The sequence below is a fragment of the Bombina bombina genome, chromosome 6 (genome assembly GCF_027579735.1).
Source record: "Bombina bombina isolate aBomBom1 chromosome 6, aBomBom1.pri, whole genome shotgun sequence".
Classification (NCBI taxonomy): Eukaryota; Metazoa; Chordata; class Amphibia; order Anura; family Bombinatoridae; genus Bombina; species Bombina bombina.
The window spans coordinates 813,355,260-813,374,547 of record NC_069504.1 but is presented as its reverse complement, the minus strand read 5'-3'; positions in this window follow the sequence as shown (position 1 = coordinate 813,374,547).

The following is a 19,288-nucleotide window of genomic DNA, read 5'->3' as shown; positions in this document are numbered from 1 at the left end:
GTTATTATTTTAACTAGGTAACTATTAAATAGTTCTTAACTATTTAATAGCTATTTTACCTGGTTAAAATAATTACAAAGTTGCCTGTAAAATAAATATTAATCCTAAAATAGCTATAATATAATTATAATTTATATTGTAGCTATATTAGGATTTATTTTACAGGTAAGTATTTAGCTTTAAATAGGAATAATTTATTTAATAAGAGTTAATTTATTTCGTTAGATAAAAATTATATTTAACTTAGGGGGGTGTTAGTGTTAGGGTTAGACTTAGCTTTAGGGGTTAATCAATTTATTAGAATAGCGGTGATCTCCGGTCGGCAGATTAGGGGTTAATAATTGAAGGTAGGTGTCGGCAATGTTAGGGAGGGCAGATTAGGGGTTAATACTATTTATGATAGGGTTAGTGAGGCGGATTAGGGGTTAATAACTTTATTATAGTAGCGCTCAGGTCCGCTCGGCAGATTAGGGGTTAATAAGTGTAAGCAGGTGTCGGCGACGTTGAGGGGGGCAGATTAGGGGTTAATAAATATAATATAGGGGTCGGCGATGTTAGGGCAGCAGATTAGGGGTACATAGGGATAACGTAGGTGGCGGCGATTTGCGGTCGGAAGATTAGGGGTTAATTATTTTAAGTAGCTGGCGGCGACGTTGTGGGGGGCAAGTTAGGGGTTAATAAATGTAATACAGGGGTCGGCGGGGTTAGGGGCAGCAGATTAGGGGTACATAAGTATAATGTAGGTGGCGGTCGGCAGATTAGGGGTTAAAAATTTTAATCGAGTGGCGGCGGTGTGGGGGGACCTCGGTTTAGGGGTACATAGGTAGTTTATGGGTGTTAGTGTACTTTAGGGTACAGTAGTTAAGAGCTTTATGAACCGGCGTTAGCCAGAAAGCTCTTAACTCCTGCTATTTTCAGGCGGCTGGAATTTTGTCGTTAGAGCTCTAACGCTCACTTCATAAACAACTCTAAATACCAGCGTTAGAAAGATCCCATTGAAAAGATAGGATACGCAAATGGCGTAGGGGGATCTGCGGTATGGAAAAGTCGCGGCTGAAAAGTGAGCGTTAGACCCTTTAATCATTGACTCCAAATACCAGCGGGCGGCCAAAACCAGCGTTAGGAGCCTCTAACGCTGGTTTTGACGGCTACCGCCGAACTCCAAATCTAGGCCTTGGTTTGGCTAATATTAAATCTTTTATGTAGCTTGGGAACTTCCACTCAAAGAAGTTACATAAGAGATACACACAAAACTTTGATTCTGAGTATTACACCTACATAGGGCACGCTGTGAGGCCTATCTGAATAGTATACCTTTACCTAAATTAAAGCCAGAAGGCGTTAAAATATTAGAATCTCCAATTGCAAGTAAAGAAATCCTAGAAGCCATTACAGACATGAAACCAGACAAAGCCCTAGACCCAGACGGTTTTTCAAACCGATATTCTAAAACCTTTTCTGCACAACTTACCCCTTATCTCTCAACACTGTTCAACTACATATCAGACACAAACATATTTCCTGATACCATGCTTCAAGTACATATTTCAGTTCTTCTAAAGCCTATTAAACCCCCAGAGGTACCAGCAAATTTCAGGTCCATCTCCTTACTAAATATTGATTTGAAACTCTATGCAAAGATATTGGCTAATAGAATAAATGAATCACTACCAAACCTGGTTCATTGTGACCAGGTTAGGTTGGTACCAAATAGAGAAGCTAAGGACAACATTGACAAATTACTAAATCTTTTAGAATCCCTTAAAAATTCCAAAATCCCCTTAATCTATCTTTTTACATACCACCCTCCTAAAATTCCACTCAAGTTAAAGTTAATGGTGTCCTCTCAGAAACTTTTGAAATCCATAACAGCACCCGTCAGGGATGCCCACGTTCCCCGCTTTTATTTGTATTATCTCTAGAACCTTTAGCAATAAAAACATGCCAGAATCTGGAAATACAAGGAATCAATATACAAGATCAGGTTTATAAATTGGCGATGTTCGCAGATGACATTTTAATGACTTTGACATCTCCATTAAACTCTCTCCCTGCCATTCAATCTGAACTAGAATCAATCCCCAAAAGCCCCCTTTGATCTCAATTTCATTATATCCGATTATAAAAGAAGCAAAAATTGTGGATAAGAAGAGATCCACGGAAAGAATGCAGTGTAGCACTCTATGCCCAGACTACAGAGTAAGCAGTTTTCCGGAAATAATAAAACATAACTTTTAATGGGTATTTAAAATACAATAAAGAAACATACACTCATATCATTTTAAAAATTAAAACTCTGTGAGGCTACAACCAGGTATCTGATTGATGTGGTGATATATATTAATCTCAGGCCTTGAATAAAGGAGTATCAAATCACCACAGTATTGTTAATACAATTGGAGCCTAACATCCTCTATAGTAGTAGACTGAAGTGAAATAAATGTGAAAGTCACAATAGGGAAGTGGTGATAATATAGGATTTGGTTCCTACAATAGAAGTACCGGTATGTATGCTTGCAGGGCTTATAGCAAAAATGTATTCAGATAATGGAACAGATGATCAGGTTTAAGTGACACATTATCACAAGGTTAATTGAATGTCACTAAGCGATAGCTACAATAAGGGAATTAATATGGCTAAAGGGTGTAGATAGCAACCACAAGGAAAACAAGTAAGAATGTGCTCGTTTCTCCAGCAGCTAGGCTGAGAGTGCACAAAGCCTATGTAGAGTTGTATATTGCTTCCAACTGTTATGTCACAGTGGGTAATGCTCCATCTTGCATGAATGGTTTAAAATAATGCTGCTGGACAACAGCTAACTAGTTGATCACAATAGACCCTCAAGTGGGTATAATTTATGCTGGGACTGCAACAGGGTTCCAGTGATATGGAGTTATGTGCTATGTGTCACTGTGTCTGTGAATGTTATGGTTGGACACGTAAAATTATGATATCTGATAACCATATAATAAAGGCTTATACTGTTATTAGCATAACAGTCGTCAACTTGTGTATCGCAATGGGCTCTGTGATGATTTCAATTATAAAATGCAATAGCAATAGTGTTGAGCAGCAATTAACTCATTGGTCACAGGGAACCCTGGGTAATTCCACTATATACTGAGACTATACACAAGTTTGAGAAGTATTGGATTATATATTGTGTACCAATATATCCATAAATGTTGTGCTTAAACACGTGTAATTCGGATAACAGATAACATATGTGATTGATGGCATATGCCATTTATTGCGTGACAATAGTTAACTAGTGTATTACAAAAGACTCAGTGGTGGTTTTTATAGATAGATTCCTTATAAAAACTCAGAATGCATTAAAGTATGCATTTTATGCTGAAATATCTGCAAAATTAATTACTAAAAGGCCTACTTATCAAGCCGCAAACTTACTTGCATTCGACGGCACCAATACGCTCGCCTGACATCGCCTAACAATGTGGCCGTGGACCTGAATACGCATTGAGCATTGCCCTTAAAAGGGTATTTAGCTATTTTTCCTTGCCCAAACCCTAATCTAAAATTAAAACCCACCCAATAAACCCTTAAAAAAACACTAACTCCGAAGATCCACTTACAGTTTTCGAAGACCGGACATCCATCCTCAATGAAGTGGCAGAAGTCCTCAGCTAAGCCGGCAGAAGTCTTCATCCAGATGGCATCTTCTATCTTCATCCATCCAGTGCGGAGCGGCTCCATCTTCGGAATTAAGGTTGAAAAAATCCTATTGGCTGTTGCAATCAGCCAATAGGATTGAGCTTTCATCCTATTGGCTGTTGCAATCAGCTAATAGGATTGAGTTTGCATTCTATTGGCTATTCCAATCAGCCAATAGAATGCAAGCTCAATCCTATTGGCTGATTGGATCAGCCAATAGGATGAAAGCTCAATCCTATTGGCTGATTGCAACAGCCAATAGGATTTTTTCAAACTTAATTCCGATTGGCTGATAGAAATCTATCAGCCAATCGGAATCTAAGCAACGTCATCTTGGATTACGTCAATTAAAGGAACATTCATTGTTGAAGAAGATGTCGATTGAAGAGGATGCTCCGCGCCGGATTTCTTGAAGATGGAGTCGCTCCGCGCCGGATGGATGAAGTTAGAAGATGCCGTCTTGATGAAGACTTCTGCCGGCTTGGATGAAGCCTTCGGCCCGCTTGGATGAAGACTTCTGCCGACTTCGCTGAGGACTTCTGCCACTTCGTTGAGGATGGATGTAGGCTCTTCAGAAACTGTAAGTGGACCTTCGGGGGTTAGTGTCAGGTTTTTTTAAGGGTTTATTGGATGGGTTTTAATTTTAGATTAGGGTTTGGGCAAGGAAAAAGAGCTAAATACCCTTTTAAGGGCAATGCCCATACAAATGCCCTTTTCAGGGCAATGGGGAGCTTAGGTTTTTTAGATTAGGTTTTTATTTGGGGGGTTTGGTTGTGTGGGAGGTGGGTTTTACTGTTGGGGGGGTATTTGTATTTTTTTTACAGGTAAAAGAGCTGATTTCTTTGGAGGCCCTTTTAAGGGTTATTGGTAGTTTATTGTAGGCTAGGGTTTTCTTTTTATTTTGGGGGGCTTTTATATTTTCATAGGGCTCTTAGATTAGGTAGAATTAGTTTAAAGGGACAGTCTACCATAGAACTGTTATTGTTTTAAAAGCTAGATAATCCCTTTATTACCCATTCCCCAGTTTTGCAAAACCAACACAGTTATATTAATATACTTTTTACCTCTGTGATTACCTTGTATCTAGGAACCTTCGTCCAGCCCCCTGATCACATGACTGTGACTGTTTATTATCTATTGTCTTAAATTTAGCATTGTTTTGTGCTAGATCTTAGATAACCCTCTGTGCCTGAACACAGTGTTATCTATATGGCCCACGTGTACTTTGTCTCTTTGTGTTGAAAAGAGATTTAAAAAGCCTGTGATAAGAGGCAGCCCTCAAAGGCTTAAAAATTAGCATATGAGTCTACCTATGTTTAGTTTAAACTAAGAATACCAAGAGAGAAAAGCAAATTTGATGATAAAAGTAAATTGGAAAGTTGATTAAAATTAAATTCCTATCTGAATAATGAAAGTTTAATTTATACTAGACTGTCCCTTTAAATATTTGACAATTTATTTTTTATTTTGTGTAACTTAGTGGGGGGGTTTTGTAACTTAGTCTTTGTTATTTTGTGTAACTTAGTTGTTAGGTTTTTTGTAACTTTGTAATAGTTAATAGTAGATTTAAATTATTTGAGTAGGGTTAGGTTTTTAACTATATAATATAGTTAATTTAACTTATAGGTTTTTTTTTTAGAATCAAAGTTTTTTATTGAGGAATACCAGAAATACAAAGGTAACATACAATAAACATTATACATAGAATTGAAAGATGTCACCTCTAAGGTTTTATCAAGCCATCAACCTCTAGCATAACATGAAGTAATCACATTCTGGCATTACCTCTTTTTCATTTTGTTTCCTATGTCATAATACAGAATGAAGAAAAAAAGAAGCCATTCACAGTTTAAATATCCAAAACAACTTGTACATCCTATAGTATGGTAAACTAAGGATAACATAAAGATGTAAGAAAAACTTATAACAATATATTAGCAATTGCGGATATTAACAGTTGCGGATAAATACCGCTTATTTGTTCACTTACAGTAAGGGTGAACAGTAGCTATAGGTGAAGGCGGGGAGCGGAGCCATAAATTATATTGGAGCTAACGAGCTCCCCAGGTTATTATCGTGATGGCTGATCTATATAAGTATACTTAGGTGGAAACCTGATGAAAGTCCCTGGGATAAGATGAGATATAGGGGGCTTCTAGATGAGCTCCTCTCCTGGGGTTTAAGGAAATTTCTCTCCATATATGGGGGGGGGGGGGAGCCAACATGATACAGAGCCCTTAGATTTTTGAGTATGGCTATTCTAGGTATGTAGATACACTATGAGGAGGTTAATGGACTTAGAGCCCTTTACTTTCAAAGACGCTAGCGGACCAGACAGATAGATTAGTACTCTAGGCAACTAAATCGAATATCAATTTAATGTCACAAAAATTAAGTGTGCAAACACGGCTATCATCTATTATGCGCTTTATGTGGGATGAATAGCTATGGAGATAAATGGCGCCCCAAACCCTAGCCTAGGGGATATGGAATACTATGTATGCAAAGCTATACAAGTAGTTTTGAGATATCTAGTAATTCCCTATGAAAATACTACAGTATGCCGCTCCGGCCACAAGCGACACACTCCAGCACTTAATAAAATAAGGCCATCCCATCTAGCCTAGACGCCTAAGTTACCAGGGTACTAGTGATGAGATTATGTCCCATATATATAACTCAGTAACATCACTGCCTGTATGCCCCGCTGATGTAGAAATATGACATGGCATCTCTAAACAACATATTAAAAGTAAACTATCTTTAAACTAGCAGAGAATAGAAATGCCACGGGAGGCGTGAATAGTTACACAAAAAATCGGTGAGATGGCAATAAATACTATATAAACAGTTCTAGTGTTCATCTTAGTTATAAAGTGGTAAGATAACTTGCTTTGCGATATTAATTATATATAAGACAACTAGGGTATCTTTGCTTAGAGGAACATGTAGTAAGCTATTGGGGGTACATAAAACAGAGAGCTGGTGGAAGAACAGTTCATGCATACAGTATAAGAATTATCAACAGACAATAAATGGTATGTGCTTGAATCCCATTCCTGAGAGCTAAACATAAATTACCATATATAATAGCTGCATGCAGTTATGCCATACAACACCTAAATTCAGTTCAACAGCCAAACGTAGCCATCTGAAATTTTCTCATAGAAATGTCTAGCGGCAACAGATTCACAGAAGGCTTATGTATTAAGGGGGAGTCACATAAAACCAAGCCCTTACATAGAAAGTGGTTTGGGGTTGTATTGTGAAACAAACTACAATCCTTATTCTCAAACTTTAAGGTCATCATCCAGGGAGTAGTGTAATACAAAGTAAGGCATTTTAACGACAAGACTGTCTGGGAGCTGAATAATAATTAGGCATAGAAGCTCCAGATTTAGGAGCAGCACTAACCAATACCTCTCCGGTGGAACTGATCTAAGCCAGGGGAGTCATATATCTTGAAAGAACAGCAGGGAACATTTCTAAACTGCCGCCGGCAGAGTTGTAATAGCAGCCTGTCTGCGAGGGTAAAGCTACCTATAACCTCTCCATACACTTCAGCCGAAAAAAATAAATGTCGTACAGCCCATAAGCTCTCAGTTATCTTGGCATCGCCGATTAGCAGGGCAATCATACTGACTCGGGCTTCGAGTGGATAGGATACTGGGAGCGGGCCCCCACCCTGCGCTCCAAAGTAACGATCATCCGGTGTAGCAGGCCTCCTGAGCTGCCTCACAGCTGTAGCATGGTGTGGCACCGCTTCCACTACATTAGCCCATGGTGAGTGATCTTGCGTTTGCTCTTCAAAGTGCAGTGTGCTTTTCGTTTCAGAGGCAGTGGGCCACAGAGTGCAACATCGCTGATAGTAATCCGTTCTGCTCACTGCAACAGGCTCAGCACTCCGCACATCCACATAACACCTTTCCTCCAGGACTTGAGATTCCTCTCCTCCATGGTAAGGGATATCTAGGGTGCCCGGTCTGGTAATTTCCTCTGTCCCCCATAGAACCGATGGGTTTCTTTTGAGGATTGTAACTGCCTTCAGTTCTTCAGTGAGTTCATGGTAGTGGGCTTCGGTGGAGAGTAGTAATTTGCGTAGCGCTAGTATAATTTGCTGCTCCATAGATTGTGTTAAATCTGGGTTCAAGTGTGAAAAAATAAAGGCAGTCCTGCCGATATCCACTATGCATACGTGTTTCATATAATGGCGGCTTACTCCAAATATTTATCTCAGCAGGCCAGAATGATCTCCGTGCTGTTACTTCGCCAAATATTCTGACAGGGAAGTCTGTATCAGCTGCTGCAGGTTCTAGGACTCAAGTATAGCATAAGTTACAGTTTAGGATTCCATTTTTTGTGTTAAAAACTACTTTTTGAGATTCTACTGCAGGAGCTCTGGTAAAAGACGTCTTGTTGTTTCGGCTACCGGCTCCGCCCCCTTAATTTGTAGTTTAATGTAATTTTAGTATAACAGTTAGGGTAAATTAATTAATAGTTTAATATAGTTTAATGTAATTTTAGTATAATAGTTAGGGTAGGTTAATTAATTAATAGTTTAATATAGTTTAATGTAATTTTAGTATAACAGTTAGGGTAGGTTAATTAATAGTTTAATATAGTTTAATTTAATTCTAAAGGTAAGTTTTAATTTATTATAAGATAGGGATGAGTTAATATTTAATATAAAGTTAGCGGGTTATTAGGTTTAGGGGTTAATAGGTTAATTTAGTTTATGGCGATGGGATTGGCTCGCGGTTTAGGGGTTAATAGGTTTAGTAAGTGGTAGTGATGTGGGAGGCCAGGGATTTAGGGGTTAATAACTTTATTTAGTTGCGGTGGGCTTCGGGATAAATTAGGCGAATCAAGCTCGCCACAATTACGCTGCAGAATTCCAGAGTATTTACGGTTGATGGCTTGATAAATAGGCCTCTTAGAGCATTTAAGATCTTGGTTCAAAGTTAAATAAATAAGATGGATTAGCAAATATTAATGATTAGCTTCAGTCAAAGTACTGCCTTATAGTAGTTATCTGCAATATAATATTCAGCTTAGAATCTTATTGATACATTATCTGCCCCATAGGTGAAAAAGGGTTTTTATATTTGTCTATATTTGACTATACTGATTACTGTTAACTGTACAGCGCTTTACAGGGGAAAATTAGATACTTTGTAATGCAATAGTCACTATGTAGCCAATTGTTTCCTGTGTTGTTAGTATTTAATATACCCAAAAAAGTTGGCACACAATTGTTTCGTAGAATTATCTAGCTATCTGTGATAATGTATCACACTAATATACTGCTGATCTCAATTAGAGTATTAATGGGACTGTAATCCCCTGTGTTATTGTGGCCGGGTCAGTAAAAGTTTCCTGCTAATCATCCGATAGGCCCACTATGCCATACTATGCCGTAAACACACACTACCCTGCTTCTGCTGTTGTGGTGAGAACTGGTCTCACAGCATTGAATAAGATATTAACTAGTGAAAATGTCAACAGACGCTCAGAGAACTAAGGACTATGAACAGATGCCTGTAATCGGCATCTCACTTCACAGCACTAGTTGCGCTCTTAAACTAAATAAATAACAATTAGAGGTAGGCTCGAGGGAGAGCCTCAACAGAGTATAGACTTTAAAAAGCGTCCGTGCTGCTGACGTTCAAGCTTTTTCAAAGGCAGCGGGCCGCCGGTGTTTGCGAAATTTAAGTTCGGGTTATACCGAAAGTACCGCCTCCTGTGAATATTGATAGGATTCTACGCTTGTCAATAACCAGAATGGTATCATTACAGTGGTAAATACCTAAGGCGGCTGACATATTGCTAAGCAAATGTAATCTATAAATATTATATTATGTCTCTGAATATACTGTACATTTAATGTGAGCATATGATCATATTTGTGTGTATTACCAATGTGTTATCATATTAGAGTATTGAAGATAGCTATATGGGGGAAGTGAATTTAGGATTAATAAATGGAATAAATACATAAATACATAAATAAAAACTCTACAGAAAAGATTGCACTATTGGACTTTGGATATGCTAAATAGAATGAATACTTAAGTATGATCTCTTCAGACACAATTCACAAAAATATCATGTATGTGAACAATGGTGTTATATTATTCTCAGATACTCTAAATGGAGTCTAATATCATAATGGTAAAGAAAGAGATACTATACAATACTTGATTAGAGAGACCTACTATATATTTGACTGCTGATATATATGATACACCGCTGTACCAGTCGTTCTAGTGGGTGTCAGATATCTTGATTCAGTGCATAAGTTACACAATTGTGGTCTGACAAAACTATGGTGGAATTAAATTAGTGATGTGTAAAATTACAGTAGTGTGTTACAGTGCTGTGAAAATAAGGACCTAAATTCTGTGATAATGACAACTAATTATATAATATAATAATAATAGTTTGCGATTTATATAGCGCATTTCTCCCTGTGAGACTCAAAGCACTTTACAAATATACCAACATAAGACATAAAAGTTAGGAGTTTCTGAAGGTCAGATAAGCGGACTGAATGCCTGATGGAAGAGGTGGGTCTTTAGATTTTTTTTAAAAGTCTGTAAGGACGGTGCCTCTCTGATTGCGCACGGTAAAGGGTTCCAGAAAGTAGGGTCAGCGTGGTCGAATGCTTTGGAGTCTGAGTTTGTCCTTATTCTTGGCACTGAGAGGAGGGATGTGTTGGCTGACCTAAGTGAGCGGGATGGGATGTAGGGTGTCAGGAGCTCTTTCAGGTACTGTGGGCCTTGGTTGTTTAAGGCTTTTTATACATTTTATAAATAATAGTGATATAATGTTCTCTGTGTTGCAGGTATTTCCAGTTTATTTCTGGAAATAGACATGCTCATAAAATAATGAGCCTGTACAAGGTTAATTAATGTAGACCAAGTGAAAAACTGTGACATTGTGCTGAAAAATAAAAATGTAGTGCTAGTAGCGCTGGTTAGCTTTCGGGAATTATATCCAAAAGTTGGTGAAATGAAGTGAAGTGGATGAATCCATCTAGTGGAAACAAGGATTCACTTAGTGTAGAATGTGATATGTGACAATAATGGTGGATACCTTCACCTGATATATAAGATGATAATAAAAAAACATAACATGCTGGATCATATCTAACAACGTGAAACTTATCGTGTGATCCCTCATCTTAAAAAATAAGTACCAATATGAGTAATAAATAAATCATTAATTCTATTGTATCATTATAGTAAACGTTACTATTAACATGTCTTTCAAGACTCCCTGTATACAGTAGTATCTAAATGTCGAAATATTGATGTTTTATTAACATCAAAATAAGGGTCATATCGTTTTAATAGAAAAATATAGTCATTATTTTGTTCATTCATTCCATTTGGATGGACAGTATTTAATAAATAAATCCATCTACTCTCAGCTTTGAGGAGTGCAGTTTCTAAATATCCTCCTCTGATACCTAGGGATACTTTCTCAATCCCCCAGCATTGGAGTTCATCTTTATTGGAGTGATGGTGTGTCAAACAGTGGGATGCCACACTCGTGATTGTTTTTCCATTTTCCAAATCTTTTGTTGCATTAGTAATGTTACGTAAATGCTCCATCAATCTTAATCTGAGTTTGCGAGTGGTCATTCCGATGTAAAGTAAATTACATCTGCACCGTAGTGCATACATCACTCCCTCAGTATTGCAGCTGATATATCTTTTAATCGGTTGTTTGACTCCAAATCTGTCTTCTATTTGGTTTGTTTTTACTATCGGCTAGATTACGAGTTTTGCGTTAGAGGCTGTGCGGTGCTAACGAGCAGTTTTCCCTCACCGCTCACTTACCTGCAGCGCTGGTATTACGAGCTTTCAGAAACCCGTCGTTAAAAGACAAGAAGTGAGCGTTGAGCAAAATTTTGCTCATTACCGCACTCCAATACCAGCGCTGCTTAAGTCAGCAGTGAGCTGGTGTAACGTGCTCGTGCACGATTTCCCCATAGGAATCAACGGGGAGAGCCGGCTGAAAAAAAGTCTAACACCTGCAAAAAAGCAGCGTAAAACTCCTTAACGCAGCCCCATTGATTCCTATAGGAAAATAAAATTTATGTTTACACCTAACACCCTAACATGAACCCTGAGTCTAAACACCCCTAATCTTACACTTATTAACCACTAATCTGCCGCCCCCGACATCACGACACCTACATTATCATTATTAACCCCTAATCTGCCGCTCTGGACACCGCCGCCACCTACATTATACTTATGAACCCCTAATCTGCTGCCCCCAACATCGCCGGCACCTACATTATATTTATTAACCCCTAATCTGCCGTCCCCAATGTCACCGCCACCAACCTACACTTATTAACCCCTAATCTGCCGCCCCCAACGTCGCCACCACTATAATAAACATATTAATCCCTAAACCGCTGGACTCCCGCCTCGCAAACATTAGTTAAACCTAAGTCTAACTCTAAACCTAACACCCACTAACTTAAATATAATTTAAATAAATCTAAATAAATATTCCTATCATTAACTAAATTATTCCTATTTAAAACTAAATACTTACCTGTAAAATAAACCCTAAAATAGCTACAATATAACTAATAGTTACATTGTAGCTAGCTTAGGGTTTATTTTTATTTTACAGACAAGTTTGTATTTATTTTAACTAGGTAGAATAGTTATTAAATAGTTATTAACTATTTAATAGCTACCTAGTTAAAATAAAGACAAATTTACAGGTAAAATAAAACCTAACCTAAGTTACACTAACACCTAACACTACACTATAATTAAATAAATTAACTAAATTAAATACAATTACCTAAATTAAATTAAATTAGCTAAAGTACAAAAAAAACTAAATTACAGAAAATAATAAACAAAAATTTAAAATTTAAACTAATTACACCTAATCTAATAGCCCTAATAGCCCTATTAAAATAAAAAAGCCCCCCCAAAATAAAAAAACCTTAGCCTAAACTAAACTACCAATAGCCCTTAAAAGGACCTTTTGCGGGGCATTGCCCCAAAGTAATCAGCTCTTTTACCTGTAAAAAAAAATACACACAACCAGCCCCCCAAATAAAATACTAGCTAAAAAAACCTAAGCTCCTTATTGCCCTGAAAAGGGCATTTGGATGGGCATTGCCCTTAAAAGGGCAGTTAGCTCTTTTGCTGCCCAAACCCTAATCTAAAAAATAAAACCCATCCAATACACCCTTAAAAAAAACAACCTGAAGATCGACTTACCGGAAGACGTCTTCATCCAAGCCAGGCAAAGTGGTCCTCCAGACAGGCAGAAGTCTTCCTCCAGATGGGCAGAAGTCTTCATCCAGATGGCATCTTCTATCTTTATCCATCCGGCGTGGAGAGGATCCATCTTCATCCGACAACTAAAACAGAATGAAGGTATCTTTAAGTAACATCATCCAAGATGGCGTCCCTTAGATTCCGATTGGCTGATAGAATTCTATCAGCCAATCGGAATCAAGGTAGAAAAGATCCAATCAGCCAATAGGATTGAGCTTGCATTCTATTGGCTGATTGGAACTGTTGGGGGGTTTGTTTGTATTTTTTTTACAGGTAAAAGAGCTGATTACTTTGGGGCAATGCCCCGCAAAAGGCCCTTTTAAGGGCTATTGGTAGTTTAGTTTAGGCTAGGGTTTTTTTTTTATTTTGGGGGGACTTTTTTTATTTTAATAGGGCTATTAGATTAGGTGTAATTAATTTAAATTTATGTAATTTGTTTATTATTTTCTGTAATTTAGTGTTTGTTTTTGTACTTTAGCTAATTTAATTTAATTTAGGTAATTGTATTTAATTTAGTTAATTTATTTAATTATAGTGTAGTGTTAGGTGTTAGTGTAACTTAGGTTAGGTTTTATTTTATAGGTAAATTTGTCTTTATTTTAACTAGGTAGTTATTAAATAGTTAATAACTATTTAATAACTATTCTACCTAGTTAAAATAAATACAAACTTGCCTGTAAAATAAAAATAAATCCTAAACTAGCTACAATGTAACTATTAGTTATATTGTAGCTATCTTAGGGTTTATTTTACAGGTAAGTATTTAGTTTTAAATAGGAATAATTTAGTTAATGATATTAATATGTATTTAGATTTATTTAAATTATATTTAAGTTAGGGGGTGTTAGGTTTAGGGTTAGACTTAGGTTTAGGGGTTAATAACTTTAATATAGTGGCTGCGACATTGGGGGCGGCAGATTAGGGCTTAATAATATTTAACTAATGTTTGCGAGGCGGGAGTGCGGCTGTTTAGGGGTTAATATGTTTATTATAGTGGCGGCGATGTTGGGGGCGGCATATTAGGGGTTAATAAGTGTAGGTAGGTGGCGGCGACATTGGGGGCTGCAGATTAGGGGTTAATAAATATAATGTAAGTGTCGGCGATGTTGGGGTCAGCAGATTAGGGGTTCATACATATAATGTAGGTGGCGGTGTTCGGAGCGGCAGATTAGGGGTTAAAAAAATTTATTTTAGTATTTGCGATGCGGGAGGGCCTCGGTTTAGGGGTTAATAGGTAGTTTATGGGTGTTAGTGTACTTTTTAGCACTTTAGTTATGAGTTTTATGTTACGGCATTGTACCATAAAACTCATAACTACTGACTTTTAAATGCGTTAGGACTCTTGACAGGGTAGGGTGTACCGCTCCCTTTTTGGCCTCCCAGGACAGACTCGTAATATCAGCGCTATGGAAGTCCCATAGAAAAAAGACTTTACGAAGTTTACGTAAGTCGTTTTGCGGAAAGGCCAAAGAAGTGTGCGGTGCCCCTAAACCTTCAAGATTAGTAATACCAGCGGGCGTAAAAAAGCAGCGTTAGGACCTCTTAACGCTGCTTTTTTACCTTAACGCACAACTCATAATCTAGCTGTATGTGTTTGCATTTGCTGCAATTGCCACATCTGTATGTGCCTGGATTGAATGCTGATTTTGTTTTCTTTACATTGAGATGGCTGCTACTGACTACATCTTTCAGATTCTTAGTGCATCTGTAACCAATCACTGGTTTGTCCCCTAATTTAGTTTGAAGGATTGGATCGGTCAATAAAATGTCCCAGTGTTTCTTCAGGATTTCAATGATTTTAGGTGTTTGTGTATTATAAGTGAGAATTAATCTTGGAACTTTGGAATCAGCTTTGATTTTCTTGCATAATAATTATTTTCTATTAGTGTGTAGTGCTCTATATCTTGCTCTCTTTTTTTTTTTTTTTTTTTTTAAAACAATATTTTTATTGAAATTTACAATATTGTGCATAACATAGAAGGTACAATGTAATATACAGAGGCAGAGTCGTGATTGTACATATATATCAGTGCAGTCATTAAGTCCATGCGTTTCCACTGCCCAAGGTGGACGACATACTCGCCACCGCAAGCAGTTGTTATTAAAAATGTTCTGATACCATAAATATAGGTTACAGTCTCCATATGCTTATAGCTTATTTATACATATAGGCTTGTTTACTTGTCCTTCCACTAACAAAAATGAACTAAAAAACAAAATTAATAATTCAAAGAAAAGAACATTTACATACACATGTACGGAAATGTAAAGAACAACAACTCAGGTTATAAACCTGATGCCTGAAGCAGGACCTCGCAGGTAGAAAGAGAAGAGGAAGACAAAGCGGGACAGTATAGAAGGAAAAGGAAAAAATATATCTTGCTCTCTTTATGCTTATTTTACTGTAACCTCTGTTGATTAATCTCTGTTCAAGTTCCGTGGCTCTCAGTTTAAATGTCTGTTTGTCTGAACAGTTTCTCCGTACTCTCAGGAACTCTCCCGTGGGCAAGCCTCTGATGGTTCCCAGGGCATGGGCGCTAGTGCTGTACAGTAAACTGTTGGTTGCCGTTTTCTTCCTGTACAGATCAGTTTTAATGTCCCCTTGGATACCTTTATAGATTGTTAGATCTAAAAAGTTAATCGCATTCTGGCTGGCTTCATGGGTCAATTTAATATTTAAGTCATTACGGTTTAGTATATAAAGGAAATCTTGTAGCTGATCATGTGTTCCTTCCCAGATGAAGAAAATATCATCTATGAATCTCAGCCATAGGGGGATCATGTTAGTGTATCTAGTGTTGGAGTCCATAAACACATGTTCTGCCTCCCACCAGCCAAGAAATTGATTTGCATAGGTGGGGGCACATGCCGTCCCCATGGCTGTTCCACGGGTTTGAAGATAGAATCTATTATTGAATATAAAAAAAAAATGATAGTTCAACATAAACTTCAACAACTTGATCACAAATTGATCATGATCTGTATCTTCTTCTGATTTTAGCTCAAGAAAATACTGCACTGCTCTAACTCCCATGTTGTGAACAATCGATGTGCAAAGAGATTCCATCTCTGTGGTGACTAACCACGTGTCCTCACTTAAATTGAGATCCTTCAATCTATGTAATATTTGCATGGTGCAAGAGGGTAATTCCTAGACATATTCCCTAAATCTATAATCCACATACTGGCTTGCTTTTTCTGTTAGACAACCCATTCCTGAAACTATAGGTCTTCCGGGAGGAATTTGTTGGTTTTTGTGTACCTTTGGTAATAAATAAAAGGTGGCTATCTTAGGGTTAGATACTGTCAGAAATTTATTTTCTTTCTCAGATATTGTGCCTTCAACAAAAGCCTTGATGGTGTATTACTCCCGCGCAGATAGTAACTAAGTGCTGCGTGCAATGTTTTGAAAGTGGATAGAGGAAGTGGGTGGAGCAGATGATGATCTGCAAGTCCTCTATGTGAGTGTCAGGGTTCAGCCTGGAATTGAACCTGGGACCTGTCTCTATTTCTGCAGCTGTTATTTTCCAGCCTGTTGTGTTACCACTATGCCACCAGATGGCTGGATCATAGGAAAGGAATATTGTGTTTTCTGTTTGCTGCAACTTTGGCTCTCTGGCTCCACCTGCTTGCCAGCTGAAAGAAATCAATTAATCAGCAGCCTGCTTTATCTTGGTGGTTTGTTTGTAATTTGGTGCTTTCACAATAAGAGTAATACTCTGAAACACTCTCTGCTCCTGTTTCCTGTGAGAAATACAGTTATCTTGGATTTCCTGGTTCCTGACTTCTGTTTCAATTACTGACTTCTCTTCTGGATAATTCCTTGGTACTGTGTTTCATTTTTGGACTGAATTCCTGGCAATTGAACTTTCCTAAAACTTTATTTCCTAAGGACTGATTCAGATTACCAGTTTGCAGTTTATGCAAGTTTCCTTGGAGTACCAGTTCTACAGCATATGCAAGTATCCTGCTTGTTATTACAAAGCTCTGCCTTCCTGAGTGTAATTACACATTCCAGTCTTCAGCATATGCAAGTATCCTGTCTGTTATACAAGCTCTGTTTTCCTGCCTGATTCTACTCAGCTCCAGTTCTACAGCATATGCAAGTATCCTGCTTGTTATTACAAAGCTCTGCTTTCCTGCGTGTAATTTCACTGTTCCAGTCTAGAGCATATGCAAGTATCCTGCCTGTTATTATAAAGAACTGTATTCCTGCCTAATACAACAACTTATAGACTTTGTCTTATCTAATTGCATATCTCTGCATTGCTTTATCCTATAAATAAAACCATCTCCTTTATTTCCTAAAACCTTGTACCTGTTTAATTATGCCTAAAAGGAAAGACTCACGCAGACAAAACACAACATTAACCCCAAAACCTGACACCTCTGCACAACAGCTCCTTACTCCTGAACCTGCTCCCTTGCAGAGTATGACAGAATGTGAAAGCCATAAATTGGAGCTTGCAGAGGTGATTCACTCTTTGACTGAAGTGTCAGAGAGAATTTTGTCTGTGGACTCTCATCTACTACAACTTAACCAACTTCTAAAATCTCTTCCAGATGCATTGAAGTCACTTATCCAAGATTTCACTGTGGGATTCCAGACTTTACAGGATAGCCTGAAAGACTTTTTCAATAAAAAAAAAATTGGGATTGGCACTCCTACTCCTGTGCCCACTACCCCAAAGGATGTATCCTTACCAATCAAAAGGAGGATTTCAACCCCTCTTACCACTGATGAAATGGCCAGAAGGAGAAATAATGGCTTATGTTTCTATTGTGGAGCTACTGGGCATGTAATATCCTATTGTCCAGTGAGACCCCCAAAGAAGTCTGTTCCGCGGTCTCCACCTCTAAATCCTGAGTTATCAAATGGACAGGCTACAGAGAGGAAGTCAAACTGTGATCCCACTTCAGATTCGTCTGGAGATGAGCACTGTATGGGTTCTATTTTACATCCCCAATATGATCAGCCTAGGACTGCACCTTTCAAAGACTCTGATTCCTGTGAAGTGCTAACATGTCATCCACAGAATCCTAATACTATGAATCCAAAGATTTTCCTACCAGATCCAGCTACATTCTTATCTTTGTGCCTTCCAGAGGAGATGTCTAACTATTCTACCATTGAAGATGAGACTGATTCTGACACTGGAGGGACAGTGCTTCAAACTGCTGTGCGGTCAAAAGGTCCTTTACCACCTCTACCTCAGACCCACTTCTCCAAAACCTACAAGCCTAGAACTGCACAGAAACCAAAGATCAGTCCTGATGGGGCCCTCTATACTAATTCCAGTCCCCAGAATCCTCTTCTGGAGAGCCCTTCAAAAAAGATAATACCCTCTGATTGTGCATATGCCTCTGATGGCACTTTGGTACGCATCAAAGATTTGGAGTTATATGAGAATGCCAAGTCCGCCCAGAGGTCGTCCTTCAGGAGGGGGTACTGTCAGGGTTCAGCCTGGAATTGAACCTGGGACCTGTCTCTATTTCTGCAGCTGTTATTTTCCAGCCTGTTGTGTTACCACTATGCCACCAGATGGCTGGATCATAGGAAAGGAATATTGTGTTTTTCTGTTTGCTGCAACTTTGGCTCCACCTGCTTGCCAGCTGAAAGAAATCAATTAATCAGCAGCCTGCTTTATCTTGGTGGTTTGTTTGTAATTTGGTGCTTTCACATTAAGAGTGATACTCTGAAACACTCTCTGCTCCTGTTTCCTGTGAGAAATACAGTTATCTTGGATTTCCTGGTTCCTGACTTCTGTTTCAATTACTGACTTCTCTTCTGGATAATTCCTTGGTACTGTGTTTCATTTTTGGACTGAATTCCTGGCAATTGAACTTGCCTAAAACTTTATTTCCTAAGGACTGATTCAGATTACCAGTTTGCAGTTTATGCAAGTTTCCTTGGAGTACCAGTTCTACAGCATATGCAAGTATCCTGCTTGTTATTACAAAGCTCTGCCTTCCTGAGTGTAATTACACATTCCAGTCTTCAGCATATGCAAGTATCCTGTCTGTTATACAAGCCCTGTTTTCCTGCCTGATTCTACTCAGCTCCAGTTCTACAGCATATGCAAGTATCCTGCTTGTTATTACAAAGCTCTGCTTTCCTGCGTGTAATTTCACTGTTCCAGTCTAGAGCATATGCAAGTATCCTGCCTGTTATTATAAAGAACTGTATTCCTGCCTAATACAACAACTTATAGACTTTGTCTTATCTAATTGCATATCTCTGCATTGCTTTATCCTATAAATAAAACCATCTCCTTTATTTCCTAAAACCTTG